Source organism: Ursus americanus, chromosome 2 (genome assembly GCF_024610735.1).
Source record: "Ursus americanus isolate L20-20 chromosome 2, mUrsAme1.1.p, whole genome shotgun sequence".
In the NCBI taxonomy this organism is placed as follows: domain Eukaryota; kingdom Metazoa; phylum Chordata; class Mammalia; order Carnivora; family Ursidae; genus Ursus; species Ursus americanus.
The window spans coordinates 94089728-94101122 of NC_142128.1; positions in this window are offsets into that span (position 1 = coordinate 94089728).

The window sequence follows — 11395 nt, forward strand, 5'->3', positions numbered from 1 at the left end:
CGGACCTATTAGAATGTCTAAAATTACAAAGGCTGACCAGAGTAAATACTAGTAAAGACAGGGGGCAATCGGAGCCCTCATACAGTGCTGGTGGGGACGGAAGATGACACAACCACTCTGGAAGACAGTTTAGTAGCTTCCTAAGAAGTTAAACATGCACTTACCAAGGAACACAGTCCTTCCACTCTTCGGTATTTACCCAAGAAAAATGAAAGCATATATCCATTCAAAACCTTGAACACAGCAGCTTTCCTTTTTTATTAGCCAAAACTATAAAATACTTAAATATTCACCAACAGGCAGATGGGTAAACAACTTATGGGGTATCCAAACAATGGAATATTCCTCAGCAATGAAAATGAAGTATTGATAAACACAACAGCATGGCGAATCTCAAAGCAATTATGCTGAGTGAAAGTAGTCAAATAAAAAAGAATAAATACAGTATGAGTCCATTAACATAAAATCCTAGAAAACGTGAACTTATCTATAGTAACAGAAAAAAGACCGATTGCCTGAGGACAAGTATTGGGGTACAAATAAATGTGACCAAGGGATTACAAAGAGACATAAAGAAATTCTTAGGGGCATGGCCGTGTTCATCATCTTGATCCTGGTGATGGTGTATATAAATGTTAAAACTTACCAAACTCTATGATCTAAACATCTGCAGTTAGTTGTATGTCAATTGTACCTCAATAAAGCTGCCTTTTAGAAATTATATAACAATATGTCTTCACATATCAATTCTACCAAATATTTAAAGAAGAATTAACACCAGTCATCAAATTCTTCCAAAAAATTGAAGAGGAGGGAATTATTCCTAACTCATTCTATTAGGCCGGCATTATTCTGATACCAAAGTCAGATAAAGGCATCAGGAAGAAGGAGAAGGAGAAGAAAAAAAGAAGAGGAGGAGGAGGAAGAAGAGAAGGAAGAAAGAAAAAAGAAAATGAAGAAATAAAATGAAAATTAAAACTAATATCCCTTAAAAATATAGATAAAAAATCCTCAACAAAATATTTGCAAATTAAAAATTATATAACATTTGTAAGGTAGCTCTCACATAGTGAGTCCTAAATAAATGTTAATTTTTTCCTTTTAACAATTATGTTTTACAACTATAAACTAATAGGATCTTAACTCCTGGCTAGGGGAGCTCTTTCCTCACCAGAAAAAGTATAGGAACAATTTTTGAAAGCGAAACAGCTTAGTTATCTTTGCGTCCAGTTTTCCCAAAGCTAGCAGCTATCAGCTATCAGCTATCAGCAATGCCCTCAGAGAGCCCGGCAAAGCAAGAGAGGCTGGTCTGGCTTCACTCCTCTCTACCCTCATCTCTCAGAGCCATCATCTTTGGCAACCTAACCCAATTTAATGGCTTATCAAAAAATGCAAGGTTCTTGACTTCTGTACCCCCACTGCCCCAGCATAGTATTTGGCATGTGGCCAATGCTTGATAAATGCTGAAAGAAGGACGAAATGAACAAAAGGAGCGAAGTTTCCTTTCCTGTTCCTGTCTGTCTGCAGCTCCCCAGCTAGTGTAGTTCCTGGGAGAATCTCAATACAGAGGATTCTGAGGAGCCCAAGTATGTGTGATAAAGCAGACACTGCTTTGCCTGTGAGAGGGGAGAGGAAGGCCCAGGAGGGTGAAGCTAGTGCAGAGAAGTTGGTGCCTCCCGAGAACATTCCAGGCAGAAGCTGACAAGCCCCTGAGAGGCCAGGCCTGGCCCCCAACCAGCACTGTTTTAGAAGAGGATGAAGTACAGCTCAGAACAGGAGAGAGACAGGCATCCTCCCCATTTCTACACAGGGCCCAGTGAGGTTCCATGCATTTCCATTTCGACATCTTGAATGCTTTGCAGCTTTCTGAGTGCAGAGAGACGGAACAGTGCTCTCAAGGAGAGAACGGGAACAGTGGTGCAGGCAGCCCTCAACTGACAAGACTGGAGGAGACCCAGGCAGAAGGCTGAGAAGCATTGCTAAAAGCCAAGGCTGATGGGTGTGGGGCGGGAGGAGGGGATGCAAGTGGGAGCAAGAGGTTTAGGAAATATGAAGGATTACAGTTAATGTGGCCTCATTCGTACTTGCGGACTGGTGGGAAGGAAGAAATCTGGGGTACATCCCTTGGAAAAAGAGCTCATCATCAGAAGCCAGCCAAAACAATGATCTCTAAGCATTCTTGTCTATAAGACAGGAATCTAAGAGCATACATTAGGAAAATATAAGTTATCTTGTGATCCTGGCTCCCCACTAGCTTTACATGCTGGCTTTTCAAACCATTGCCTTCACTACTCATCACTTTCAGATATGCTGAAAGTAAGATTGTCTACAGGTTCTTAGCACGTTCATAAAATGCTTACCTTTAAAATGCCTCTAAAAAGACCACAGGGTTCTGTAGGCACAGTCAAATAAGTTCATTTCCATGATCTGAATGGGGTCTTGAGGCAAATCCTAACTTTATTATGAAGGAAGAAGAGCCTTGAAATGCTTCATCGATGTCTCAGCTGGGCTGAGCTCTGCTGTGACGGGAAGCACCCAGAGCCACTGCGGCTCTGGGTCTTAGTATCACCCGCAACTTTTACACCAATCCCTTTCACAACTGCCTCACCTCTCAGGCGCTCCGCTAGGGCAGCAGAACCATTCTCAGTTCCTTGATCGTGATTTGCTAGCAAAACAGAGATTATATTTTAAGGTCATCATGTTGCTAGGGTTCCAAACTCTTGTGCTCAAAGAGAAAAGATGGATGGCATGGGATGGTAGAAAGAACCGGAATGGGAGCCCGAATATATAGATTCTAGTCCTAGCTCTGCCCTTTCTTATGAATGAATGCCCTGAAATCAGTCTAATCTATACTTGGAACTCATTGGCCAGCCTCCCTACCATGACTGTGCTATGCCAGGGGAGGCAGAATCCAAAAGGAATGTCATTAACCTTGGCTTGAGGGTAAGACCTGGATCTTCCATGAGGTAACCAGAAGACGGGTAGAGTGGCCTAGCCCATTCCAAGAGCTCTTTGGTTTTTTACTTTGGTTTTTTTAAAGATTTTATTTATTTGTCAGGGGTGGGGGAGAGAGAGTGTGTGTGAGAGGGACAGGCAGAGGGAGAAGCAGGCTCCCTGCTGAACAAGAAGCCCAATGCAGGACTCGATCCCAGGACTCTGGATCATGACCTGAGCCGAAGGCAGATGCTTAACCTGCTGAGATACCCAGGCGCCCCTTCAAGAGCTCTTTGTAGAAATTTTCTGTTATCCAGTTTCCAAATGGCCTGGGGCTCATCCATTCTCTCAGCAGAGAAGTAGATGCTGAGGAGGCCATAAGAAAAATATCCCTTGTAAGGAGAGCACTAGGTAAGCAAACATTCAGTTGGTGCTACCCCTGAAACTTAACTTGAAAAATTGTACTTCCTGGCTTCTGTGAACGAATAGCATTCAGTGAGAGGTCTACCTTGGTTTTCTGCAGGACATATTGGCATAGGTGCCTTAAAAATTAATAAGTTAATATAACCCACACAACAATCATGCTTTCCATGAAAAGCACCCACCACATACTAATCAAGCTATCATTTCATTTTTCATCCTCATATATAAGGTTTGTGAGAGCAGAGACTTTTATTTTTGCCTTTCTTCACCGCAATATTTCTAGTGCAATAGAACAACGCCTGGCTCATGGCACTGAATGTTTATCCATAAATGTTTCTCAAATAAAGGAATCATTTACTAAGATACTTGTGAATTGAATCTGTACGCAACGCTTTGGAGAATCACCAAATGTATGTAACCTTCCTTGATCAAAATAATGGTAACTTCATTTTGCCTAACAACTTTCTGTGAATACCTTCACATTTCCATTCCTTCCACTGGCCTACCAGCATCCTCGGGAGACTGGTAGAGACCCCAGCCTTATTTTAAAGAAGAAAGATGGAAGTCGTTATTTCAGAGCTGTGGATTAAAGGTCAACCTACCCAGTGCTCTGCCTACAAGACGGTGCTCTTCCGACTCCATCAGCAGGTCAACAAGCCCTGCAGACCATCTTTGCAGCTTGTTCCCACCCACCATTAAAAGAGAGAGAAGAAAGTTTTTATGAACAGATTTCCTGAAAAGTAAAATATGTCACCATAATACTAATTAAGTGTTCATTTTTATGATTAAAGGAACTGCCTGGTTTTGATATTCTTGGTTTATAGATACCTAAATAGAAAGAATCTAATGAAGTCAAACCTGAGCTCCACAAAATAATGCAAATCATTCTGATTTTGAGAAAAGACCTTTTTTAATTTTTATTTAAATTCAATGAATTAACATATACTGTACTATTAGTTTCAGAGGTAGAATTTAGTGATTCATCTGTTGCATATAACACCCAGTGCTCATTACATCAAGTGCCCTTCTTAATGTCCATCACCCAGTGACCCCATCCCCCCACCCTGCCCCTCCAGCAACCCTCAGTTTGTTTCCTATAGTTAAGAGTCTCTTATGGTTTTTCTCCCTCTCTGGTTTCATCTTGTTTTATTTTTCCGTCCCTTCCCCTGTGATCCTCTGTTTTGTTTCTTAAACTCCACATATGAGTGAAGTCATATGATAATTGGCTTTCTCTGACTGACTTATTTGGCTTAGCATAATATCTTCTAGTTCCAACCACAATGTTGCAAATGGTAAGATTTCTTTTTTTGATGGCTGAATAGTATTCCATTGTGTGTGTGTATCACATCTTCTTTATCCATTCATCTGTTGATGGACATCTGGGCTCTTCCATAGTTTAGCTATTGTGTACGTTGCTGCTATAAACATTGGGGTGCAGGTGCCCCTTTGGATCACTGCATTTGTATCTTTGGGGTAAATACCTAGTAGTGCAATTGCTGGGTTGTAGGGTAGTTCTATTTTTAACTTGAGAAAGACTTTTTAAAAGCAATATACTTCAAAGATTTCCAGTGGGATAACAAACTCACACTGCCTCCCTGTTCTTAGTGCTAGAAGATACTGCCCTCTGAAACTGTTCTAAGGCCGTTTATTATCAGAATTGCTTCAGAGCTTTTAAAAATGCAGATTCCAGAGCTCTACCCCTGTCCACTCCATCACCCCACACACATACCCAAGATTCTGATATAGTAGGTCTGGGATATGATTTCAAATCTGCATATGGTTGGTTTTGCTGAGCAACCAAATTTCAGAACCACCTTATACACTGTGCTGCTATATGCAAATCTCCCAAAACTACTGATTATAAAATCAGTCCTTATTCTAAAGGAAAGGACTGTGTCTCTTAACCTGCCAGTCCTGGTGCATTTACAGGAACTACGAACTCACACGCCTGCAGGGCCTGCATGAAGGAGGCAGAAAGGGAGCCCTGGGGACTGTAGCAAACAGGACTGAACCAAAACAGACAGATGCTCATCAGTTCTGACCAAGTGTGAACATGAGCCAAGCATTGCCAGAGCCTCCACATTTTCAAAAGAAGCTAGAAACCCAGATTTTATTAAAAAAAAAAAAAGTCCTATGAAGGCTGAAGACCTCTGTAGGTAGCATGTGGCCCAGAGGCCACACAATCTCAGGCTCTGTACAACAGCACAGACAAACCCTTTCGGGCAGTGCATTCATTTCCTGAGGCTGCTGAAGTAACTATCACAAATCGGATGACTTAACACAACAGAAATTTACTCTCTCTCACGAATTGTGGAGGTAGGAAATCCTCAATCAAGATGTCGTCGAGACTGGTTCCTTCTGGCTCTGGGAGAGAATCAGTCCAAGCCGCTTGCCTTGCTTCTGGTGGCTGTTAGCTACTCTGAGTTTGCGGATGCATCCTTCCCATCTGCTTCTGTGTCCAGTGGTCTTTTCCCCTGTGTGTCTCACCTGTCTCTGCCTTCCCCTTTATTCTAAGATCTTGTCTTTGGATTTAAAATCCAGGATGATATCAACATCCTTAATTACACTTGCAAAGACCCTTTTTCCAAGTGAAGGTCCCATTTACAGGATCCAGGGGTTAAGATTTGGACATTACTTTTTTGAGGCCACTAGTCAAACCACTAAGGGTGGGTTGGCATTTTAAAAAATCCAAATCCATCATTTCAATCAAAGCATTTTTTTTTCCAACCTTTCCCACATGTACTATTTTACTACTATGATATAAACGACTTACATCATGGCAGAAAACTTGATATGCAAGCTCCGGTATATTTTTATTTCTTATATGCTTCCTAGATTTACACTCCTTTACATTCAATTAGCATCATCCCATTGCTCTGTTTCCACCATTGCTTCTCAAGTCAGGGGTGGGAGGCAAAAGGACCTCTGCCTCCGTGCAGTATTCCAACATGGCGGATCTCCTGGACTGGGGAGAATCATCTCTCCATACGTATGGGAAGGCAGAAAGGGTGATAGTGGAAGAGCATGGTGGATAAGGTATTGAGTGAAGAGAGAGAAAAATAAGCAAAGTTGGAGCCTGGGCCCAGGCATGAGAGGAAAAAAAGCAGAAAATATGATTCATGTGAAACAGCTCCTTGAAAGAGTTCTGCTTTCCCACGGGTAATTTTGTAAACGCCCCAAACTCCAGTGTGATCTTTACTGCCATCTACTGGGAGGTATGGGAACCAGCTCAGACCTGAGCTTGGAAAACAGACAGCGGGTCCCACCCTTAATCTAGACTTACAAGGGGCATTTTTGAGACCAGACCCTTACCTGTCTAAGGATCTAACAAGGATCTAAGACTCTCAGCAAACACCTGACCATCTTCTGTGAATTCCTCACACTTTATGCACATGTGGTTCCAGAACTCATCCATGTGTTGCAATTTCTCTCCCAAGCTAGTCAGTGAGCTGTAACATCAGGAGCTGTATCTCTTTCCTTTCTAAGTCTGGCACAGAATAACATCTCCAAAAGTAAACAAATAAATAAAAGCCTATTGAATATAAGGAAAACACAACTTAAGAATTCTACTTCTTGGGGTCCCCGGGTGGCTTGGTCCATTAAGCATCTGACTTTGGCTCAGGTCATGATCCTGGGGTCCTGGGATCAAGCCCCATGTCCGGCTCCCAGCTCAGCAGGGAGTCTGCTTGTTCCTCTCCCTCTGTCCTTCCCCCACCTCCTCTGGTGCTCTCTCTCTCTCTTAAATAAAATCTCAAAAAAAAAAAAAAAAGAATTCTACTTATCAACCATTACTTGGCAAATTTGTAGAAACCAAATGGCAAGACAAACCACAAGAGAAAAACCGGATTACCTATGGTTTAATGAAGTCTTTGGGCTTTGTTTAGCCCTCAGGAAGTACACTCAGGGCCCGGTCACAGTGGGGAGTGGGCTGCTGTGCTCCATGGACAAAATCACCCTATGCAGCAAGCTGACCTCCTTGCCCTAACATCATCCACTCAAAGGGCAAAGAGGTGAGGTGTGCACAGGTGTACAGATGTATGAAATAATACAAAATACCAATTGTTTCTTTTTTAATATTCATTTATTTATTTATTTGAGAGAGAGCAAGCACAAGGAGGGGGAGCAACAGAGGGAGAGGGAAAAGCAGGCTCCCCACTGAACAGGGAGCCCAATGCAGGGCTCGATCCCCGGACCCTGGGATCATTACCTGACCTGAAGGCAGAGGCTTATCCAACTGAGACACCCAGGAGTCCCCCAATTGGTTTTTGACCCCAGTTCCTGACACAGAGCTCCAGAAATTCCTATAATTTCCTGGGTGATAGAAGCATCTTTTGTCCTAACCAGGTGACTCTTGGTAGGTTCTTGGATTGGAACTGGTCACCAGAAAGACGAAGCCATGATTCAAGATAAAGCTTGGAATTTTCAGCCCCCTTCTCATTCTCTGGGGAAGGGAGAGGGGCTGGAAACTGAGTTAACAATCAATCACACCTACATGATGAAGCCTCCATAAAAGTCCCAAGAGTACAGTTTCTGAGAGCTTTCAGGTGGGGGAACACATGCAGGTGCAAGGAGGGTGGCGTGCCCACAGGGCATGAAGCCCCACACCCCTTCCCGGACACCTTGCCTTATGCATCTCTTGCATCTGCTTGTTTCTGAATTGTATCCTTTTATAATAAACTGGTAATCTAAGTTAACAGCTGTCCTGAGCTCTGTGAGCTGCTTTAGCAAATTACCAAACCCGAGGAGGGCCCATGGGAACCTCTGGCTTATAGCTAGTTGCTCAGAAGCACAAGGGACAACCTGGACTTGCGATTTCGAGACTCGTATGAAGCGGGGCAGGTGGGGGTTTCTAGGTCTGTACTAACCTCAGGCAGAAGTGTCCGATTTGAACTGAACTGTAGGACACCTAGTTGGTGTTGATGGGTTGGAGCATTGCTTGGCACGGAGAAAAAAAGCCTACACATCTGGTGTAAGAGTGTCGGGAATCTGAGTAAAGGCAAACAGTGTGTTTTTCCTAGACAAAGTGGGAGGAGAGCGTATTCCATCAAGTGACTGTTGCTGCTTGCATCTCAGAGCTAAGCCGGTAATGGGAATAGCGCAGCCTCGTAACATAGCCACTCCCATAACCTTTACCTCAGTGGCCCTCAACTCTGACTGCACATTATCACCTAGAAAGCTTATGACAAGCCTGATGCATAGGCTGTATTCCTGACCAATTAAATGAGAATCTCTAGGGGTGGGGCCCAAGTCTAAGTATTTTTTTTAGTTTCCCAGGTAGTACACTGTTGGTAGGAATGTGAAATGGTGAGGCCACTGCAGAAAACAGAATGGCGGTTCCTAAAAAAATTAAAAATAGAGCTATTTTATAATCTAGTAATTCCACTTCTAGGTATTTATCTGAAGAAAATTAAAATATTAACTCAAAAAGATAAGTGTCCCCCCATGTTTACTGCAGTATTATTTATAATATCCAAGATACAAAAGCAACCTAACTGCCTATCATTGAATGAATGATAAAGAATATGTGGGATAGATACACAATGGAATATTATTCTGCCATGAAAAAGAATAAAATCTTGCCATTTGAGACAACATGGAGGACTTTCAGGCCAAATAAGAGAGAGAAAGACAAATACCATATACTCTTACTTACACGTGGAATCTTAAAAAACAGACCCCAAAACCAAGCTCACAGATAGAACAGACTGAGGGTTGCCAGAGGCAGGGGGTGGGGAGGTGGGCACAATGAGTGAAGGGGGTCAAAAGGTACAAATTTCCAGTTATAAAATAAGTCATGGGAACGTAACGTACAACATGGTGACTGTAGTTAATAATACTATCTTGCATATTTGAAAGTTATTAAGAGTAAATCTTAAAAGTTCTTATCACACACAAAAAAGTTCCCCAGGTATATAAGTTTTCTATTACTGACGTAAGGATTTAGTGGCTTAAGACAAAACACATTTATCATCTCTTATGTCTATAGCACAGACGTCTGAAAGAGATCTCACTGGGCTAAAAGCAAGATGTTGGCAGATTTGCATTCTTTTCTGGAGGATCTAGAGGAGAATCAGTTCTCTCACCTTTTCCAGCTTCCAGAGGCTGAGGAGCTCTTTCCATCTTCAAAGCTAGCAACCATCAGTCCAATCTTTTTTCTTAATATTTTATTTATTTATTTGAGAAAGACAGAGATAGTGAGAGAAAGCACGAGCGGGAAGGAGGGGGAGAAGGAGACTCCCCGTTGAGCAGGAAGCCCAACGCGGGGGCTCGATCCCAGGACCCCGAGATCATGACCTGAGCCGGAGGCAGAAGCTTAACCAACTGAGCCACCCAGGTGCCCCTCGAATCTTTCTCATATTGGATCACTCTGATATTGACTTTTCTGCCCCCCCCACATCAAGACCCTTGTGATTGTGTTGGGCCCACCCAGATAATCAAGAATATCTCCTATCTTAAAGTCAGCTGATTTACAATATCAAATCCATCTGCTACATTAATCTCCTTTGCCATGTAATGTAACATATTCACATATTACCAAGATTAGGACATGTCAGACATATTTGGGGACCATTATTACCATATCAGATGACTCCAATGTGAAGCTGAGAACTACTGGTTGAGCCATAAGATGGACTCAAGAAATGGCTCAGTTAGCAAGCTGAACCATGATGGAAGGTTAGAGGCACACACCGAAAAACTGGAGTGTTGAGGGAGGGTGGAGAAGGGCAACAGGCCGCCTCACCAATTTTACATTGCTGCAGAACTTGTCTTGCCAGAGGAGGGGGCTGTCATGTGATTCGTTATTGCTCAGCCTGTGACAGTCCCGGGCAGTTAAATTGTACACTATCCCAAGGATGGTGGGACCACCTCCACACAGGAGTAGCCACTGCAGAAAATGTAGGTCATCTCACAAGATGAGACTTTAACACTTTTGGGACCAGTAGCTATCAGCTTGCTCCTTGTTTTATGCTCGCTCAGAGTCTGGGTGTATGCCAGATTCTCAAGTGCTCTGTAGGCTTTCCCCCACGATGGAAGATGCAAATTACCTGCCCACAGGTTGACTATGGCTTGAAGATACTTTCTGACTGAATATTTTAATAGTCACACACACAGAAACATTCAGGATTTCCGGCTTTTCTTCAAAGATCTAGGTTTGCTGAGATAGCACTTGTGCAGGACAGCTCTCAGTTGGAAGAACAGCTGCTGCCTTTTGATGGAGCCCTTATTCTCTGGTTTGCTGCAGGCTTCATCCTAGCCTTTTCGTTTTATGTCCACTCACTTCACACATTTATGTTACTTGCCTGGTCTGGAAGGTATTTGAGTTCACAGGCTTCCCCATCCTTCAGAATTCTTGTGCCTAAAGTTAGGCAAAATTCTCAAAAAGACCCATTTGCGTGTCATCAGTACAAAAGTGAACAACTCAGATGTTAACTTATTGTGGTGATCATTTCGTAATACATAAAAATAACGAATCATTATGCTGTACTCCTGAAACTAATGTTTCATGTCAATTATATCTCAATAAAAAAGAAATAAAAAGAAAATGGAAACTCATCCCCATCCCTCCCCTAAAAGTGGGAATAGTTTTCACTGGGATAGATGGGATACAGGCCAAGGGCATTGCCTGTACACAGAAAACCCTTTCCGCACAACTTAGGGAGCGAACCAAGGGGAGTTAAGACCAGCATCTGAGTAAACGGCCTGAGTCACCACGTGTTCCAGTGAGCAAAGTGGTCTCCATTGGTACAAATCTCTTTGTAGGAAATGAAGTTGAAAGCTGCCAACTGTAATTTCTGCCCACTGGTCTTTCTTCAGCCTTTGGAGGCCCACATAATCAACTTCACTCTTCTTTCATACCCACAGACTTCCAAAATTTTGAAGACAACTATCATCACCCCTGCTGGCCTCTTCCCACTTCCAAAGGCTTCTTTCCAATAAGCCTGCTTAATTCCCCGGACAACTCTCTTAAGATATAGTTGAGACCTCATCTTCATTCTGGTAAATCCCTAGCTTGGCTGTGCTGCCCCAATGTGCTATT